At 40.5% G+C, this 22,029-nt stretch overlaps 2 protein-coding genes across 3 annotated transcripts in view; one reads left to right on the top strand and one right to left on the bottom strand.

Moving 5' to 3' along the window:
* The window catches only part of LOC105560441 (lachesin-like), a 231,017-nt gene that overhangs the window by 187,323 nt on the left and 21,665 nt on the right, over positions 1 to 22,029 (bottom strand). The window contains exon 3 of one of the 2 annotated variants that reach the window (XM_012009568.1): positions 13,792 to 13,862. The gene's annotated coding sequence lies outside the window, so the exon portion shown is untranslated. Of the gene's footprint in view, positions 1 to 5,102; positions 5,407 to 13,791; positions 13,863 to 22,029 lie in introns of those variants that run through there. The other variant, XM_012009567.1, reaches the window with a different exon arrangement.
* The window catches only part of LOC105560442 (4-coumarate--CoA ligase 1-like), a 65,376-nt gene continuing 56,947 nt past the window's right edge, over positions 13,601 to 22,029 (top strand). Inside the window, exon 1 of the mRNA XM_012009572.1 lies at positions 13,601 to 13,853. The gene's annotated coding sequence lies outside the window, so the exon portion shown is untranslated. The remainder of the gene's footprint in view (positions 13,854 to 22,029) is intronic.

The following is a 22,029-nucleotide window of genomic DNA, read 5'->3' as shown; positions in this document are numbered from 1 at the left end:
TCGTGTGCATCATATATCAATTTTCAATTCTCTATTATTAAATAATTATTATTCATCGGATTAATTACAAAATGAGTTAATTTTCAAAAATTATTTCGTCTATTAATGAATACTGCCGATTGCAGACGATCGATTATCACAGTAATAAAACATCATCGTGTGTTTCCATCTCCTCCGGGAACTATTTTATTAATTTAGAATTTTCTCATTTTTAACGCAGTACTTTTGTGATTGAACATTTAAAATTAATATTTCTTTTAAATAATATCAATTTGAAAATAGCACAGTAATAAAATCAATCTAAAAACAAAAAATAAGACTCATTATTAATTTGCGTCCCATAAATTAAATGTTAATTGACTGTTAATTAAATTTCCGGTTAAACATTGTATTCTAAAATATATTTCGAATATGTGTTTTATTTAAAAAACGAAACCTTTTAACGTTATTTTAGCACCCGTTTTATTATCTACGGCGAAACGACGCGGGCTGGAAACTGTCTTGAGTACGTCGCGCATAAGGAAAGGGTTAAATGTGCGTGTAATTCCCAAGGGTATTTCTTGAAACGCACCGAGTTGGAGAAAGATCATCAACAGGTCGCCGTTGAATCGCGCAAAGGCCCGCGACCTTCCCTTCGCACTGACCTCGACGACGTTTTAACAAACGATCCCGAGAAATAATCCTTCGATCGGCCCCGTCGCGTACCCCGATACAGCTAATGGTACTCGACTCGGAAATAGCGAGCGCTGTACCGTTTATAATTCCGACCGGTTAAAAGAGCCCCTGCGAAATTAATTTCCCTCCAAGAAAGAATGCGGAATCTACACTGTATCGCTGAGAATTCCGTCTAGCTAATTTCCTACGAAATTTTCTTGCTGAGGAATTTAATAAATTAGTACAGGTATCTAAATGGGGAACTAATACATTTGATACCTTAGCCTTTCGGCTGCCGCGCGTTTAAGAAACAAGCTCATCAAGGATCGATGCAATCTCTAATATTATGTAAGTAAAGGAACGAGGGAATTGCCGTAGCGTGTTATTTTAAAGTTTCATTCCCACTCCAATGAATCAAATTAAATTTTGTGTAAATCCAATATACCAAACGTATCGAATTGGGGCGCCGAAAAAAAATTTAATTCCGACAATTGGAATTTATATTTGTATTCTTATGAAAGCGATAGATAATAATACTTAAAAGTATTAGAACGTCGCGTGTATGAAAAATGGATTTGTTCCGGCCGGAAATAAATCACGGGGCGGACGAAAATTAAGTTGCGTAATATAAAGTTTGCCCCCAATGGCAAACGCGCCGCGTGCGCCCGTCATTTTATTCAGTCGATATTTTTATTTAGCCTTGTTATCGCTATAAAACACATTACAACGAGCGCGGTCACTTTGTTTTCGAGCGTTAGCTCAAAATCCGCGATATTGACACGCGCGCACACGGAACGCGGCGGTCTATTTACCACGTACATAAGTCTGGCTTCTAATTATACTCAATCTAATTTCTAATTATTAGAAGTAAATATTTTAGAAGACCAAAATCAGCAATAAAAAATTTTAAACTAAATTTTTAATTAATTTATCATATTATTTAAGAGACAAGCTCATCAAGGATCGATGCAATCTCTAATATTAAGTAAAGAACTGAGATAATTGCCGTAGCGTGTTATTTTAAAGTTTCCATTCCTACTCCAATGAATCAAAAACGCGTTCTCATTCTTAATAACCTTTTTGCAAAAGTTTGGTGAATTTCAGGCTTACTTCCGTCGGCTTAGTATCTTGCCGAAAATCGTTTCGGTACTCGAACAAGCTGTTCTGGAAGACGCTTTCGAACACAGATTCGGGGAAAATGAAATCGATTTTTTCTTCGCAAATATTTAGCCGCTCAATACTCCACGTATCACCTCGCATTCTCGCCTAAACGGATAGCAACTTTCACTTGAAACGACGAAAGATCCAAAGCGACGATACGAGATGAGTTCGAATCCGTAATTATCGCAATGAAATAATCTCAAGTTCCGTCTCTGCTAGCTCTTCGATTCTCAAGCGTACAGGTAGGAAGTTATATTGTATAAGGAGTACGAACACAGCCTTTCAAAATGGCCCCTAAAATGTAGAAATTTAGGGGTCGCGAGAATTGCATTGCTTTGAGATTTTTACCTGCTTTCTCGCTTGCACTATTATGTCTCTTCTCACTTCAATCTATTGAACTATCCGAAACGATGCGACGACACCACGAAAAAATAAACCCTTGCCGTTCATCATTTTTGGCCCCAAGCAAGTTACACGTAGAGATAGGCTGTGTTCGTACTCCTTATACATAATTCATACGTACAGATCTCAAATATGTGACAATTGCGCGAGGTATCTGCTTCGACGGTTAGCTGATTGCATCTATTACAAATCGCGAGGATTCAGTGATCGCGCGATGACACAAACACCCACAGAAAAAATTTCCAAGTCCAACGCTACACGGAGAAACGAATAATGTTGTATCAACAAGATTGGTGTAATTGAAATAAAATCGTTGAAACAACATCAGTATTAATAAACGAAAAACATCAGATTGTTGTCTTAATAATCTGGATATTTAGTTCAATGCTCGAAATTTAAATCCATAGCAAATACAATTGAGTGAATTATTTATGTTTGTGGCAGCTCGTGACGTTAACGTTTAATTCAAGCAACTTCATTTTGTTTAACTCAACAGCAATTTTTTTCCGTGTATTACACTTCAACGTAGCATAAAGTAGGATCGATATAGCGCCAATCATATTTGTTATAGAGAAAGGAATATTCTAATCTTAAATGAAAAATTCTAAAATCTAGAATAAAATGATAGTACGTGTCGTCTTTTGCCGAATATCGTGGTGTCAGTTTCGTGCGTAAGATGGAGGGACAATTTATTCTAAACGCAAGACCATATAAAGTTACATTTATATGAGTTACTCTTGTCTCAATGTAGTGAGTCAATCTTTTTTAATTCGATAGAGGAGAATAAGAATTATGTATTTCATTTTTATATTGTCTTATTTTTATACTAAATAGGATTGTGAAAAATATAAATGCGTCAAGGATATTTATTCGTCTCGGCAACAGAAATCCTTTCCGAGGGTGGATCGAAAACACTTAAGAGTATACTTAAGATGATCTTACATATAAGAACGGACTATGAATACCGGCCGTAGGGCCTACCTTCCCGAAGATACACCCCTATTCATTATGGATTCCAAGAAATGAGTAGCGCGGCAAGTAAACACCCCGGTCGAAAACATTTCATTGTACCGAATCATTCGGCGCGGCGCAGTCGAACGAGGCGGACGTTCCGTGTGTTGTCGCGATCATTTCCTACGGGAATCTTGATTATCGCGTTTAATTGCCGCGATCTTACCGCCGACTTTCACAGTGATTTCTAGACGACTATCACGCGCGATTTAAAGTCGATAAGTGAAATAAGTGAATAAGCGAAATAAGTGAAATAAGACGTGCGATAAGTGAAATATATAAGTTATTAGTTCGATACCCACGGACGATAGTGTCTTTTCTAATGATCGATTTCGGACAAGTCTCTCTCGCGTCGCGCCTTTAAAATTTTCATCGGTTTAGACTGTTCACTTTCGGATCGGAAGCGCGAAATAATACATGAATCGCCGGACAATGTGATAACGAAAAAGGGTGATGCACCGATCGTTCGCTAATAAATAAGAACCGTCTTTCCAAGAGATGTACAGGTATGAAATTATTAAGTTTCCATTTGCGGGCGATTTTAATCCCGGCTCAATTATTTAAGGCGCGTTCGTTGCACTATTTACGGGATACAACGGTTGGCGACGAGACTTTTCTCGAGTTTCTTCGGTCGCGTCGTAATAAAGTATAATAAATGTAGAGAAGCGCCATACGAAGTGACGCGGTATCGTAGCATTTTGCTGTTTAGTGAGATTAGATTGTAATTGAATATAATTTCGCGAGTGAGTGTTGCGCGACTGTCACCAAGAAGCAACGACGAAGGAGCAGGGGGAGAAAGGAGAGGCTCTCGTGTGATCATCGGGCGACGGCAAAGCAGCGAGGGGTGAGTGCAATATTTTCTTTTCTTTATCATTTGCGAAATTGATCGCTGTGTGCAAACGAAGTTCCGTATTTGAAGCCCACTACTGACATTTCGTGTCGGAATTTCAGGTAGAATTTTATTATAATATTAATAATATTTTATTATAATATTGCGGAACTCCTTTATCGTGAAATTGAAATGCCAATTAAATTTTTATCTATTCGTTTGTTAAACTTTAAAGAAATTTTTATTTTTCCTTTTCTTGAAAGGCTCGAAATGCTTTTAATCGTAATTGATTAACTCTCGTAGGTTTTCACTTCGAGATAAAAAGAATAAAATTATGAATGTCATAAATCAATAAGAAATCCGAACGGAGACGCATGACAAATATCGGCCACTCTTTTTTGATATCGCGCTTCAAGCTTTTATAAAGTATTTGACGACAATGTCCCGGTGCGAGAGAAGAGGATAAATCGTTTTTTTCGTTTCGTCGGTTATCACGTAAAACTAAATCTACAGGATGGTTGCGACGTGTTCGCGACGATTCTCGATCGCGACATAACGCGAAGAAAGTTGTGTTCTATTTTTTAATTACATTGCAGTCGGCGCAAGTCACAGGCAGGTCGACCGTAATTTCGAAACTTCCGAAGTTGCTCGATGGTTCCTTACTCAGCCCTCATCCGATCTGGTTTGGCCGATTTGCGGATCGGCAGAATACAGTATCCCGCACGTTGTTCCTTATCCTTACGCGGAGAGAGAGACGCGACCCCGCTATCGGGCTGCCGTTTTATCTCCAACTTTTCAACCTTCAACGTACAACGCCACGTAACACAAGAGATTTCTATTAAGCGAGCGCAAAATGAGCTAGAGATTTAATTTCGTTTATTCGTACTTTTAATTGATCAAAAAACTGGCCGATCTCTCTCTCTCTCTCTCTCTCTCTCTCTCTCTCTCTCTCTTCCCGCCAACACGATAAAACGTTTGCTCCACTATATTCAAAGTAAATTGAAAAAAAAGGTACGACATTTAAAAGCACTTTTACAAGACTCACCCCATCGGAAGCGTTGCACACTCCGTACGGCCTTTGCGCTCTCACTTGAAAGAAAACGAAGAGAGGACCAATGACGAAGATGGAGGACACCTTCCCGATCGCGGCCTCAAAAGCATAGCACTGTTCGCGGGCCCTTTTTTTCGCGATACACGTACACGGCTCTATACACGAGAATTCGCGGGCTGCCGCGCGCGATTTCGCTCGTGGGGGTGTCGCGGTGCGACTGTAGCACAATCGCTACCCTCTCACGCTCTCACGGTCTCCATCCCTCCGGACCGTCCCTTCCCTCTCTCCCGCGACCCTCTCTATCTACCTGACCCCCCCTCTCCTCTCTCTCTCTCTCTTTCTCTCGCTCTGCCTGCTTATCTCATCCCCTGCTGCCTTCTCTCCCCTCACCCTCACGGCTCCTCTCTCGCTATAATATCCCCACCACCGATGCGTCTAGCCACTCCTGGAGCGGCAAAGTGCCTTTTCGAAACGCACCCCTCGCGGCGGCACTTTCCCGCTAACGGCATCGACGCCCCCGGCCCCGGGAGAGGGTCCGCGGAATCACCGGCTGCATTGACTGCACTGACTGCACTGACTGCTCTCTCGACACCGGGCCGCCGATCTCCGGCCGGTCGAAAGTTCGAAAAGCTCGCGCATGATCGGCCGATCGGCCCGCGCAGCCCGCTCTCGTCGAGAAATCGCGGCACGGCGCATTCCGTCGCTCGTCCTTATGCATCGCACGCATGCGGGCTTTTTGACGCGACGGAATGCGGAAGAGCCCCGGAATATCACGTGTTGCTGTCGCGGCAGCTCCGCCGAATGCCGGATACGCGAATCACGGGAGACGCTGAGGAGAGAGAGAGAGAGAGAGAAAGAGAGAACGAGGGTGGATCGCGTAACCGCGACGGTCGCACACCGTTGGCTGTGACAGAATTATCTCCAATTTTTTAATAGCTACCTATTTTTCGACTGTGTTTTGTTTCTCGGCCATTCCTAGCGTTGTAAGCTTTTGCGATTCGGGACATGTCGAAAGCTCGTTACGCAAGTCCGAAACTTTTTTATTGTCCTAGATTTTAAGGGGATGCTGAAGTGATTCTGCACTTTTGGCACCTTTTGCTCCTAGAACTGTCAATTCGTGAAAACATTTGTCTAATATGCAAATTATTTGGCTTTTGTATAAAAACCGACAGTGTCCCACTATTCAGATTAAGTGAAAGAACAACATGGTATCATTGAAATTAAGTTTAGAAGCCTAACAAAAAATCTATTCGAATAGATTTTTTTGTTATCTAACCTATAACTTATTCGAGTGAATAGACTTCTTGTTAAGTTCCTAAACTTAATTTCAATGATACCATGCTGTTCTCTGATTTAGTCCAAATAGTGGAACACTGTCGGTTCGTACACAAAGTCACATAATTTGTATATTACACAAATGTCTTTACGAATTGACAGTTCTAGGAGCAAAAGGTGTCAAAAGTGCAGAATCACTCCAGCATCCCCTTAAATCCTTGAGTGATAAACCGCGCCTCTTCTCGAAATATTTACGGAGGGTGTTGATTAGCGATTATAACGTCTCGGTGATAAAAATAACGTGATTGAATAAACATGCGTGTTACTTAATACAGTTTTACGAGATACTCCGCGAGAAGTGTCTGTAAAAATAGAGAAGCGGAGCTTACATTTTTCCAAGAAAGCCTCCATTTGTCTCGGTCTTTACGGCGCGGTTTATACGCGGCATGCAAGCTCGGTGCATTTGATAACATTATTCAGTCGCGCCCCGCGGAAGAAACGCGAAGTTTCGTGAAATTATTATTATTTCGAGAGGAATGCCACCACTAACAGCTGTACGTGTGCGCGCACGCACACGAAATATCTTATTACGGCAGGTGTTCGAGGCCGTGTTCGTAACTTTCTCCTTCCAAATTCCATTAACTTTGCGCGAAAATTCCGGAAACGTTTCAGGAAAATTCTTGCAACGAAATAATTGCCGTTCTCGCGATATCGCGGCGGAATCTCGGCCACGTGCCGGAAGCGTACTCCGAAAGAGAAGGAAAAAAGGGCGGAGGGAAAAGAGAGAGAGAGAGAGAAAGAGGTGGGAAGAAAGGAAAGAGAGTATATATTATTTCTCGCTAACTCGCCATTCGAACTGTAACGCGTGGCACACGCTGCGTGAGCTCCATCCCGATAAATACAAAAGTGCTTTTCTAGACTCTACGACGTTCTCGACGACAAGAATGGAGAAATTTATAGCGCTCGGCCGCGCGCTATAAATTCGAGTAAAGATAGAGGGATGCTTAAGTAATCAGAAAAGGAATTTCGCGGCAATGAATAAATGAAAAGAAATTCAAATGGATATATAGCGTTATGCGACTCAATTATTCACTTGTTCAAAGACGCGAAATATATCTTGATATGCACTTATTATTACAAACATTATTTGATCAGATTATATCCAAATTTTAATGTATCTATTTTTAAGTACATCAAATCAGACGTGGTCAGATATAGTCAGATGTTTTACCGTTTTATCTGATTATATCTGACCACATTTGATTTGATATACTTATAAATAAATGCATTAAAATTTGGATGTAATCTGATCAAATTTTATCACATCTAACATTATTTGATATAATTAGATAAAACTGGATATATGGCTTTTTCCCCGGGTGCTTTTTAGGTTAGGACGGCAGTATGGTCAGAATGTGTCCGGTTGTGAAACTTGTTTTTTTTTAAATAAGTTTAGGAACGCATAGATTTGGGTTCCAATTCGAAAACATTTTTCTGAGGAAAATTTTACTTTAGAAATAGATGGAAAACGTTCAAAATGGTTTTGGATATCGCGCGGGGGGAAACCACTGAGGGCATTGTGTACAGATTTGCGGCATTACTGGGCATTACTAGGCATTACTAGGCATTTTAGGGGCATTTTTGGGCATTAGTTTGGGCATTAGGCCTTGTCGGAACATTATAAAGATAAAATAAGATAAAATAAGATAATAAGATAAAGTAATGCCCACTGGGCATTAGTGGGCATTGGTGTACAAGATTTTGGTCAGCAGTTTCCACCTCGGACTATCGAGTAAGATATTCCTCGGGGAAGATTTTGGAGCGTAACCCGAAAAATAGTGTCGCAACCATTCTGTCCATCACCGTACGTACTTTAATTAACGATCAATCAATGTACTTTTAAAGCGACGGCCCGATGGTTGTCGCATCGGAGATGTCAGATATAAACGAGAAAATTACCAGATCGGCGCGCTTAATTCCGGACAACGCAAACGCCGCCGGCTTTTCTCATTCGTGCGATTTTGACCGGCGCGGCGCGCGTTCGCCGGGCAGATAAATCACGCGCCTCTTCGCGGAGGAGCTCCGCGGCCCGTGATGGATGGATGGCCGCGGATAAATGCAGACCTGTGTCATCGCCGGAGGACGATAGGAGGAAGTTCGGCATTCGTCGACGGGAAACACGATGAAACAGAAACGCGGGTGGCGCGGGAGCTGCGCGCCGCGTTTCTCGAGGAACTTTAAGAGGGCCGCGAGAGGAGGAAGGAAGAAAGCTCGTTAAAAGTTTAACTCATCCCCTGCCCTTTCCCCGTACGCCAATCTGGCCCGGGACGTCGAGTACCGCTGTGACAGGGTATCGCGTTGCAGGATAAACAAATGTTCTTAAATCTTAAATTTCCTGTTATATTTATTCCCCCGTCAGATTTATGGGGGGTCTTGTGTATATAAGATAAGCCTCGGGCTGCAAGGATAATTTTGTTACTTCCTCGATTCTAAATTTTCCATTTATAATGTATAATCTTGTTCATTATGCGCACTCGAGAGAGAGTCGAAAAGGTAATAATATCGAGAAACCAAAGGTATCGGCGCGCAGTTCAAAAAAAGTCGAAATAGACGCGTAGACGACATCTTTATACTGTTATTGCGACAAATATTATCATATGCCTCGGTGGTCGAATTGGTGAGAGACGCCCGCCTAGAGTGTAGGGAGGTCCAGGTTCCAACCCTGGCCGAGGTAATATTTTTCGCAATAAATTTTCTGTGTTATTAAAAATGCCAGGTGTATGGTCGAGAAAACACTGGCGTTGAATATTGAGAAACCAAAGGCATCTTCTTTACCTTCTTGTCCCAATAAAATAATGTCGTTTTATTCGTAATACTAATTTTTGCAATTTTTCTGATGCACATACAATGAAAATCCCTTCGTATAGCGAGCGAGAAGATAATATTGATCAGAATTTATCTATCGATATAGATAGATAAATATAGATATACTCTGATTTCAGTGTTATGTTGCGTATTTATATTTTTAAAAACACTCAAATGGTGTTAACCCAAATAAAATCAGAGTTAATTTTTCAGTGTTATTGTGGGTGTTGACACTATTTGGTGCAATAACACTGAAATTACGCTATTGCTTTTTAGTGTTTTTTTCGGTGTCATTTGTGGTGTTTTTCTTGGTGTTAACGCTCAAATGGCGTCTACACTATTTGGGTATCCGAAATTACGCTATTATTTTTTTGTGTTTTTTTTAGTGTTTTTTAGGGTGTTATTTCGGGTGTTTTTTTCGTAAGGGTCTCTCTCTCTCTCGCGTGAGAAATACATAATTTTCTCAATCTCCCACGTCCGTTTTGTTATAAAACTTTAATTTTACCTTCGCACCGATTGCCGATCGCGACAAGTTTCCACGTTACGTGGCAAACAAATATTTGTCTTAAATTCTCCGTTACGTTTATATCCCCCGTGCATTATCGGGAGTTCGTGTACGGGGTGTGCCTAATGCACCGCGTCTATCGCGGATAGAGCAGCTCGTTGCGCAGAATTATATTTGCGCCATAACGCGTGTGCGTTTAAAGTTTCGCAGGTAAACGGGATCGATCGGCGAACTTCCGACGATAACTATTGTTGAGAATTTAATTAAATCGATTATTGTGAAAACACCGCGCAATAAGAGAGCGCGGAGCGGTACCTTCTGTAAAGCGATATTTAATTCGTACCCAACGAGTATACGCACGTTATTCCACGATGTTTATTTAAATGGGAAGTTGGGTTTTAAGTCGGAGTTTAAATGAGAGTTCAGAACTAACGGTATCAGTCTTCCGGAAACGCGTAACGAAATCGTTTATTAATGCAAGAATATAGCGCGGCTTCTCGTAAATCAGACATGCCTAATTCTACGCTCTTAAGCATTCGGCTGCTTATTCGGGTCATAGGTGGCAACGTTCACATAAATTCGGGTGTCACACGTGTGCGCGTCCTTCGCCAAGCTTTCGCAATCAATATCAAAGTTTATCAAATAGTCAGCAGATATACATCGAAGAAGAAGAAACTTTGTCATCCATTTTCGTTTCAGCGTCCCGCGCTCTATTTCTTCCTTTTAATCTCACCCGAGATTTACTTCTTTCTAGCACGAACATGCTCCGATATTTTTATATTAATATTTTATTACCGTGTTCCATTGTCTCGATGGATAGCGTATTGCTCTGCTTTATCGCGAGGAAAGCGCGACGAAAGATGGACTGGGTTTTCCCAGGAGGAACGGAAGATTTATCACTGGGAACTAAACGCGTCTCGCGATGGCTTAACAAACATCGAGGAACATACCTCGACTATTATACACTAGAAGTTAGTGCTCCGTTTTAAGGGCGACTTTTTACAGTTTCGTTCAACGATATGTCGAGGTGAGACCTTAATCTCCGAGTTCAAACAGATTTCGGTTGGCGCGCGAAAATCTCGCGTGTTCTAGGAATCACCTCAAAAAAATTACCTTTTTAAAAAGATAACAAAAAGACGCCAAATATAAGCGTGCGAACCGAGCAAGAGCTGTGCGAATTAATTAGTTGGAAATATTTTGTTAAAAAAATTACATTTTTATCTTCTCTACAAAAATTTTTTCTCTGCAAAAGTAGCGATATCAACAAATTGCGCCAGATATAACAATGGATATTTATACAAGCTAATTGTTTTAGTAGTTTTTGATATTAAAATGTTGTATCCTAAATCGCATTAAAGATTTTATTGAAAGAAATCATGGAGATAATATTAATGAAACAAAGTGATCGCAAGTGCCCATATATAGATAACATTCCCCAATTTTTTTCACACTTAAATTTGTAGTCATCTCGCGTTCTAGCAATTTTAATTTCGGTACGCTCACTTATTTAAAACTAAATTAGAAGAGCGAGCTAAATTAAAAACAATTATATGTCAAATGTAAGAAAGTATCTTGCAAAATTAATTACATAATTTGTGTGTTTCGCGTTTGAATTTAATAAAATAATTGTTATTCGTAGTCTTCACTTCTTGGTTAAAAGCGTAATTCAGATAAGATTAAATAATGCATTAACTATCGTGTATCATCTGTCCGTAGCAAACACATGTCGTTCTTTGCTTCGTTTTTACTTTCGCGAAACTGACCTCAACGATCATACGAGGCAGAAGCGATTCGAGTTACGGCACGACCTGCGGCGTCTCGTAAAAAACGCGAACTTCATAAACGCCAGCGATACGATTTTCCTAATCGAAAAAGTACGGAGAGGAAATAAAAAGAGGTAGTTCTCCCCCTTTCTAACCAACGGTCCTTTGTTTCGACGGGATTTTCGGCAAAAGCGCACTTCTGTCTCTCTTCCTCCCTCTTTCTGCTGCTTCTTTCACTTCCTGTAATGTCACACCGACATTCTTTTACAGGGGACGAGCGTTCGATATTAGGAAATACCTCCTGCCAATTTCCCATGTTATATAAGGTGTCCCCCTACGAAGACCGAAGGCCTCCCTGACACACTCTCTTCGCGCGCAAATCGATTTTACTTGGGGAATTTTTATACACTCAGGTAAGAGGAAAATGGAGAATGGTGATTCCGCGAAGAAAGTTGCTTCTCGCCTTTCTCGCTTTCCTCCCTCCCATATCATTTCCGGATCGACAAACGTCGGTAACGGAGTTGAAGGGTCGGTCCAACACGAATGCGGCAATGACGAACGTAATCCTCGCGGATAAAAAATTTCCAACGGGATTAAATTGTCGGGCCGACTCTTGTTTCGGCACGCCCGCGATGCGCGACTACTTTCATAATGTATCTGACTTGTGCAAATGTTGCAAATAGCACCGACCGAATTATGCGACTTGCCGGGAACGCGGGCGCTAGATCGCCGAAATAGTTCGCAAATTCGGCCTCGGTTGTGAACGGTCGTGCAGAATAATATATATTACAAACGCGCGGCGATAGAACGGTAACGGAGATTATTATAGTCGTCCTCGCGAACGTGTGCACACACGCAATAAGTTACTAGTGAACTCGGTAGTTGAGAAGCGTTTCGTACGTAATTATTTCGAAACGCGAATCGTATTTAAAAGTAAACGATCGTGTCCGATCTCACTTTGTTTTCTTTTTATCGTTCCAATTATTGTGCACAGCCTCGTTAAAAATCAAAGCAATTTTTCTCCAAAAGTTTAATTGGATGCCGCATTTTTCCTCGATTCATAAAGTTTTGTTTTATTTTACATATTATTGTCGTACGCATTTTGATTGTCTATTAATTTAATTTGTATTATTAATTTAATTTGTATCTTCGATAAGTTTGCAATCCCGATGATCGGTTTGTTCCCTTTGGAATGTGCTTGAGAATGACCTAAAACCTTGGCCGAAACGTCGCACTGTATATCTTTTTATTTTATTTTATTAAACACGTGCCGGTTAAAGTCGACTAAACTGGCTCATTGTCATAAAGTTTTGATTTTGTACACGGAAAAAAGAATAATGTTGTATCAACAAGATCAGTGTAATTGAAATAAAATCGTTGAAACAACATCAGTATTAATAAATGAAAAACATCAGATTGTTGTCTTAATAATCTGGGTATTTAGTTCAATGCTTAAAATTAATATATATGTTTGTGGCAGCCCGTGACATTAACGTTTCAAGCATTTCATTTTGCTTCAAGCAACTTCATTTTGCTTCATTCAATAGCATTTTTTCCGTGTATATTTCAATAGCTAACAGCCGTCGTTAATCGCGCGTGGCAAAGAGCAAGAAAAGTACTTTCATGTAAAGCTACGATTCGCTCGATACCCGCGATGCCCTCGGCGCGATAAACAAATCTCAAATCGATATGCAAACAGGTTAATTGCGATTACTAATTAAACACGTCGCTCGATTCATAATCGATCCATTCCGTATTCGCGATGTTCTGCTAACGGCTGAAAGATTTAGCAACGAAATTGGTAATTTTAGTTTAATACCGTTCGATACTATGCAAACCCATGAAGTTGCATTAATAATTTTAAGACATTAAAACATTATAGAGCTGCGCGTACACAAATAATAACCGCAACCAAGCAGTTTTATTCCTGTTCTTTACTGTAGAAAGATACCTTTTTATTTTATTCCGCGAGACAGTCTATACATTTCTTTTTTATTTGGTTTTCCCGCCGAGTGACTGGCATGTCGGCCGCGCGTAGCGTGTCTGATGCCGCGAGAGGCGCGGAGACGACCGGCAGAGTCGTGACGAAACAACGCGAGCGACAACTAAGGCATATACGAGCGAGCGTTAACGACTGTACAAGTTTTCCACACGTATTACCCAAATATACAACGTATATCAGTAACCGTGGGTTCTTGAGGATATCTTTCCATCCCCTATCCTGACCAACACCTAATTCGACACCCACATTACCGGCCGACTAATTTCTACTTACATCGTGTGTGTCTCTGTGAAATTGCACGGAATATCTTGCAACTGGCCGGCGCATCTCGACACGTGAGTCTTCTGAAAAGTGATAATAGAAAAATGTATATCTTTTACGTAAAATACTTTCTTTGTTTAATTTGGTTTTCAGCGAGGGGGAAACCGCTGACCACAAAATCTTGTACACCAATGCCCACTAATGCCCAGTGGGCATTACCTTATTACCTTATTTTATGTTATTTATCTTGTTTTATCTTATTTTATCTTTATAATGCCCCAGCAAGGCCCAATGCCCAAACTAATGCCCAAAAAATTCCTAGCAATGCCCAATAATGCCACAAATCTGTACACCACAATGCCCTCAGCGGTTTCCCCCTCGGTTTTCGGGTTCGTATAGAATACAAGAAAAGACCTTGTTTTGGAATATTTACTTTAAAGATCCCGCGCGAGGCGACCAGAGGGTTAAACGCGATCGTGATAGCTAATAGTAGCCAATAGTTGATACGGAATGCTCGCGTTTTCCCGCGGCACTCGCCCCCGAGCACGTTTCGAGGGATAATAACGCAACGCATGGCGCAGCTCGTGCCGCTGCCTGCTTACTCGAGCCTCGGTGCGCGAATGATAGCGCGGCGATCTTGCGTAAACACGGTACGCCGTTATCACAAACACCGAGGTCGCGCTGCTTACTGAAATACCACGAGCCCGTACCGTACCAGTCGGCTCGCGAAAATATTTAACACCCTATAGAATAAACGTATGCCAAACATTCGTTGAATTCCGAATCCGAATTAACTGCTGATTGTCGATGCGCGATATCGCGATGTCAAGTTGCTCGAATTACTTGCTCGAATTCGCACAGAGTTCTCCGCACTCTCTAGACCAAAAGCGTCAGCCGAATTGCATTAATGCCGGCGAAGAATTTGGCCGCGAGACGAATTCGTGCGTCATTGATAATATTATTGATATCTATTAGATATCGCGAAGTAATCATTTACCTATTCGCCTAAGTAATCATTTCTATAATTTATCGTTTCCGTTCTACTTCGTGTGAATTGTCTACCCCGGCGAATAGACGTCGTCTCGATATGCGAGTCGCAAATCACGGGATCAATTATTCGCGCGGATCGATTTCGTTGCTTGCAAGGAACGATCACGTTTCGAGGGATAATAACGCGATTGTTAATGCGATTATTTTCTCGAATTGTTACTTTGAGAACAGTTTCGAGCAGTTTAGAATTTTTATCGCACTGCATTTTTGTGACGAATGAAAAGTATCGGTGCATTATTGAAAAAATACAATTTTTCACAAAAGTCATATACGTTACGTTTTCTCTGTTTCAACCGAATCTTCATAACTTTTCAAAAAGGTATAATAATAAATTGATTTTTCCAAAATGACAAATTTAGCAGTCGTTTTTTAAGTAGACTAAGTTTTACAGTATTTTATACAAAATATTGAGAGTCTTTTCTTCGCCAGTGATTAATTAAAATAAAAACGTAATTGGCAAAATTATTTGACGTATCTGGCAATACTTTATTAAAGTATTACATTTTATGAAAAAGTTGAATAATAAAAGACAATAACCACTGAACCTTTGGTAAATCTGCGTGTTAAGATTTTGCTTCTAATCAATTTTCACAGATGTAACACGTATAATTTATTTGTATTTGAATTATACGTGAATGGCTGTGGAGAAGGACATACTTGTGCGAAACGTTAACTGCACTGCCAACTCCGGTACAGTCGAACGTGTATAGTTAGGGGGATTTCGAGATACGTCCGGAATCGGTGTAGTCGACGTAGCCGTGGGATACGTGGCTCGGTATAAAATAAAGGATCACCCCGGGCGATGCCTCGTCTATCGGCCGGCAATATCAGCGGGAATTGAAATAGTCGTGATATTTCTTTGAGAGGTGAGAACGGAAGGCGAATAAGGGAGGCGACGTTCGTGATGAGGGCGACGCGGGGAAGTAATAAAAGGCGACGAATGGGGTTTGCGGTACATGGCCGACGACGACGACGACGACGGCGACGACGACGACGACGAGGACGACGAAGACGACGCCGCGGGAAAAATGGAGGCATGTTAGGTCGTTCTTTCGTCGTCGCTCCACAATCAGATTTCTTAGCGCGCCGTTCCATCAGAAGCGCCGATACTCGAACTCTTTTGTCGCGATGGGGCAAAGGCAGGCGCTATTGGGCGACAATGACGACGCGGAGACAAAGGAAACGAGCGGCTTTCCGTGATGAGAAACGGACATTGTCGAGATCGAACGAAGGTATATCCGCGGGCGCGACTATTTTCGGTGAAAGGACAAAAGTAGGGTCGCTCGAAGGTATGAAGTAGCTTTAATTTAAATTGCTGCTAATCAAGCCACTGTTTCGCGGATCAACAAATACATTTTTCAAATGCCTTGTTAATATTTATATTGCAAGACACTGAGCTCCGCTCAGCGAAATTAGAACATCGTCATTACAACGATTATTAATTATTGCATACCGTATTTAATGATGCTCTCCGATTGCATTGTAAAATATTGTATTGCAATTTAGTATAAATTTATCATTCCTATGAATTTGTGAACATATTTATTATTATTCATTCTTTTGATTTACTATTTTGCTCTCTCTCCTGTTCAAAGTTAATCTTTAAATTCTTTTCTTGTGCTCTCTCTCTCTCTCTCTCTCTCTCTCTCTCTCTTAAAAAATATCCTACACATTCATAGTTGTATTATAAAAAATGAATTTTATACACAAATATTTATTTAATTTATTAATTTATTACTTGCCGTCCTAAAACGTTCCTCTTTAATGATTCGCCGAGAAAAACACTTCGTGGGAAACATCGGGATAATATTGCGGTACGGAAACGGCGGGGTCGAAGCAAAGTGGCCAATTAACGCGTAATACCTGTTCGAAAATCTTTACGACCTCCTGTAAACTACGGGTATCCTAGCAACAAGATGAAAATGTTCGAAATCAAGGAGAGATGCTTCGGCAACCGGGCAATTTCTCGAAATATGAAACGGAACAACCGAGCTTGCCAGTATCTATTCCGCGCATTTGCAATTACATTGAGCTCTGCATATTCATCGCACGTGAATTTGAATTCAAGAATATATATATATATATATATTTTTGCCTTTTCCTTTCTCTTACGTTTCCTCCTTCTCCCAGGAGTAAGCCTCTAACAGCCTAAAACGATTCCGGAGGATCTAATATTACGGAAACGCGGAAACGCATCAAGAATAACGTGAAACCAAAATTCACGTTTCTAACAAAACTGGATTGTTACAATAGAGCGATTATTGTGGATTAACTATTTGCCATAAAAAATGAACAGAAAATAAGATATTAGTCTCCCTAATTATACCATTTTTCCAAATTTTGTGCATTAGGATCTTCTATTGAAATTTCGTTACGGACATTGGATACATGATAAACTTTCCGACAGGTGTAGAAAATTGCTTGACGAAGCTTGACTGGCAAATTCTAATTAAAGAAATTCATTGCGAAAAATATTACCTCAGTCAGGGTTTGAACCTGGACCTCTCTACACGCTAGGCGTCTCACCAATTCGACCACTGAGGCATGTGGTAATATTTATCGCAATAAACTGCACTACTGAGATAACATCTTCGCGTTTACTAAATGTTGTCCCACCGATTACACGATTTCATTAGATTTCATACAATTTCATCTGATTACAAATAATGTCATCTAATTGCAAATAATTTTCTTATATGCACGTTTAAAACTAGGCGACATTGTTAAGAGCCGTTTAGATTTCGTCAAAACATATCTCTTTTTATTTTACTGAGAAGTATTTGCTTGTAAAGGTAATTTTAATTAAGATTACAGCATTCGGTTAGGTAGAAAACGTGTTTCCTTGATTCCCACTTTTCCCACCCGTCTAACCGTGGTCTTAACGAGAAGTAATTTTGTATTTGTATCTAATGTTTATTGTTCTAAATTTGCGCGCAAAGGTGTGTCAACTCACTGTCCTAACAGCAAGTACTTCAGTCTTATTATGAAAAAAAATAATACGCGCTTATAGGCGAAAACTGTGATATATGTTTGAATATTCACTAAAAGATGTAAATTTTGGGGGAAAATGGAAACTAGTTGAGAAAATGTTCAAATTTTATGTTCATTGTCTAAAAAGTAAAGAAACTTTAAAATGAAGGCAAAACGATTACACGGAGATTTCGTAAGGATTTCATAATGATTTCGGAGACATTGTCCCATAATTACACTGTTAGAAGCAGTGTGTGAATATCACACACTTTATCGCATGTGATGTGTGTCCGCCGTTTCAAGACGTCTGTAAGTGTGTGACTTTTTCATGCACGAATGGATGTTTAATTTTATTGGCGTGTGTGACTTTTCACACAAATGGAGGTGTATAACTTATTTAGGTGTGTGATTTTCAAGGTGCCAATAAATGTGTAAAAAAGATTGTACTACATTGCAAATCCAAGTGTTTTACTATTATATACATATGTAATTTGGTGAAAGCACTTTTTACACGTTTCTTGCCGTTTAAAACAACTAATTACATTATATGATGCGATCCAAGTGGGAGGTTAGGTTAGGTTAGGTTAGAGAAACGGGAGGTTAGCGGAAAGAGCATGAATCAGAAATAAAGAGGAAGAACGAGGTTTCCGAGATGTTAGCAATAGGACACAATCTAGACTTGAAGGCACTTTATTCACGATCGTCCGAAGCACAAAACGGATGGGATAACACACGGTAGGATATCCACAACGAGCACTGATTTCGCACGATGTTGTCTGGGGTATAGTTGCAGTATGTAACTGATCAGTGTGTGACTAGTAAGTGCGTTACTATACTCAGTGTGTGAATTTTCCCAAAGTGTGTTATATTCAAACGTATAGAAATATTTCACATGTGTGAATATTACGATGTTTGACTATTTCAAACATTATTAGATGTTTGATAAAATCCACACATTGAAGTGTGTGATTTCCACACATTCTCTAATGCATTTCACACGTGTATATTAAGAGGATAATGCATGACGTTTGAAAAATTATGCATTAAATATGTGACACATTAATATTCACACATTTCAAGTGTGTGACGTGTTAATATTCACACATGTGTGATAGATCTACTTCTAACAGTGTACATCAAGTGGTTACCCCCTTGAACAAAACGCGATTTTAAGTATCCCCGTTTCCTACCCTGCCCTCCACCCTCGACACCATTATTCGGTCAAGGTGTATAAATAACGTAAAGAATGATTTAACGCCAGTAACTGATTAACCAATGTAGAAAATTGATCAACTTTCTACATTGGCCAACTGGTGTTAAACAATTCTTTCCGACAAGTCCCTCTTAATAGACAGATACGTAGATTTATATTATCGCATTAACGAATTTAATTAGTGTTCTATTAACTGTGAAAACAGTTTCTTTTCCGCTACGGAAATCGCTCGGTCGTGCCTGCCGTGAGTCTTACGTGTACTAACGCTATTTATCGAGCAGTGAGTAAGCTCCTTTGTAAAATGCGCGCTTATCGAGGCCGCACAATAGTGCGCGGGAGAGAGTAGTCTGTAAACCAGGCCGCCCAGGGGTATCGAGAGACCGGGGAAGTTTAATATTACCATCAGAACATCGTCTACAAGTCCTGCGGGGCAAGTTGCGGTCTGACGCTCGACATAGGAACTCTTGTCACAGGATTCAACTTCTGCGGGTTGGTCCGACGGCATGGGATGCACGCGCGCGCTCGAGAGAGACGAAAAAAGAGAGGAGGAAGGGACAGGGCAAAATAGCGTATGCATGCGAAAACGCGAACGATATTCGCCGACCGAGGTAACATACCGAGAAAGAGGGAGGGAGAGGAAGAGAGAGAAAGAGTGGGGAAAGAGGAGCGAGAGAGGGGGGGGGAGAGAAGAGAGAGAGAGAGAGAGAGAAAGAGAGAGAGTTCGCTTCTTTCACCGCAACACGTCCTGTCCGCGCAGGAACGACTGTGTTTGCATAGTTGTCCTGTTTACATTCACCCCGGGATTCCGCCCTGCGGGATTACGCGCGAGTGGCGCGATATCCACGGGCTGGGAAAAGGGCGTCGATGTGCCGGACGACTGTTTAGCGTCTCACCTCGAGCAGAATCCGTGAGAAATACTCGATTTTCCGTTAATTCCTTCGCCGCTGAATGAACGATTCGCTTTAATCTCCCTCGCAAGCACTACAAATTTCGTTAAGCTCTTGATACCGCGGGGCACACGAGTCTCATCTAAAAAGAAATGCGAATAAATAACGCACATAATTTAATTCGCCGGAACCTGGCCGGACTTTTACCGGTGGCTCTACTTTATTAGGAAAACGTCGCGCAAGATTTTCGAGATTTAAAAATGCCGAGGTAATTTGAAACTTGAAAAGGAAATGAGAAAAGAATAACGTCGGAATAGATCGGTGTCGTGTATGTATGAAAATGTTCGAAAAAAGCGCGTTTTATATTTTTGATATTCTCGGCTAATCTCTAGCGTGCTGATACATGGAAAGTACATGGAAAGTTGTTACAAGCAGCAGCCTGATTAAAACGTAAATAGCTATCATCTCAAGAAACATGTTTTTGCTGAAAGTTTAATTAAAAAGAGAAAAAAACTATTTCAGTGGCGAAAGGATTAAAGGAAGGTTGTAGCAAGCGGGAATACTTTGCGGCAAGAAGCGCGGGCGAGAGCTTGTTAGATTTTGCGACATTTTTAGATTAAGTACGTCGCCACCTTACCAAGCAATAGTTAAGATGGAGATCGCGCGCTGGAAAATGCAGTTCGACTTTATTAATGGAATCGAAATCCGGAATATTTTATTGGCGCATTAATTCAACGGAGTCGCATTCAACTTTTGCCTCAAATTAAAGCAAGTTTAATTAAACTAAATAATTTTACATTTTTACTTAAATATAATTCACCAATTAATTCAACGTCGTCCGAAAATCTGACATGTTCAGTAACTGACTGTTAATATCGTAACTGCGTACGATGAGAGGACCGAAGAGAATACAATTCCATATTTTTTTTATCGATAGTAAAAGCAATTATAAATAAAATTTGTAGATCGCTACAAAGGATAGAAATATCTCGGGTTTTCAAATATTATTCGAAATATCCGCATCATCAAATGCAACCATTCCATAGTTTGGAGAATTCTATCGTTATTCAAAATTATTAATATTAAATTTTCTTCTCGAATATTTGTACGTAGCAATTTGATTATTGTTGATACGCCAATCGTTATCAAATACAGCGCGTTTCTAAATACAAAACCAATCTTTCTCGTGCGTCGTTCGCACTCGTCTGAAATCCGCAGTGTCCCGAGTAGCGCGAAGAGCGAATATTCGCTGGATACCGCTCGAAATGGGTGTCACGCACTAAATACTCGAATCACGTTTCTAAGACAGGAGGACCGTGCTCGAGAATTAATGCCTATCATTGCGTCGTTTACGCAGAAGAGCGTCATGCATTTTTCATCCCGCCGCGCAGATTTTCCTTACACGAGATTACTCCGGTTCACCCTCTTTACCGAACTTTCCGCGACGCGGCGGTCGCCTGGAGCACGTTAATTCAGTTCTCTCTGCACTTTATACGATAAAAGCTCCGTCGCGCGATATTCGCCTTGCACGAGGCAAGATGCGCGCCGCTTTTTCCCGGACGATCATACGTGTTACACACGCAGGCGTGCACGTAAGTTCGAAAAAGCTCAGACTATGTACTTAGTGTCTCGGAAATTGCAAGATTTCTTCCAGGGCGTGTTGTATGCGCTATTAGTTATTAAACGTTAGGAATGCGCATGTAATAGTATGCATAAATTTATTCTTTAATTTGATGTATATTTTAAGAAATTTCTCACGCGGTTCAAAGTTGATACTAAATTTGAGAAAGCGCGCGATTTTTGTATACGCACCTATTGTGTTTCTGTGAGAATTTCTTCATTTTACTTAAACCGTCAATCTATAGCAACGAATTGCGATCAGATTATTGCACTTCCCGCGCGAATAAAACAACACTTTAGGCGCCGCAGGCGTTTTACATTAACGATTAATACTTATTGATGTAATTTTTTTGCTTGTGCAGAAATTTATATAGGAGAGAAATTACTTAATGTAATTACGCGAAACTATTCTCCATTTTCGCCATCGAGAAAAGATTGTAAATTACTTGTACAATCTTTTACGGGGAAAGAAGGTGGAAGATAGAAAACTTGGAAAAGAAAGGCCGAAAT

Source organism: Vollenhovia emeryi, unplaced genomic scaffold (genome assembly GCF_000949405.1).
Source record: "Vollenhovia emeryi isolate VEMERY1.0 unplaced genomic scaffold, V.emery_V1.0 DF939230.1, whole genome shotgun sequence".
NCBI classification, from domain to species: Eukaryota; Metazoa; Arthropoda; class Insecta; order Hymenoptera; family Formicidae; genus Vollenhovia; species Vollenhovia emeryi.
Note: the sequence above shows the minus strand (reverse complement) of the source record. Positions and strands in the feature narration are given on the sequence as shown.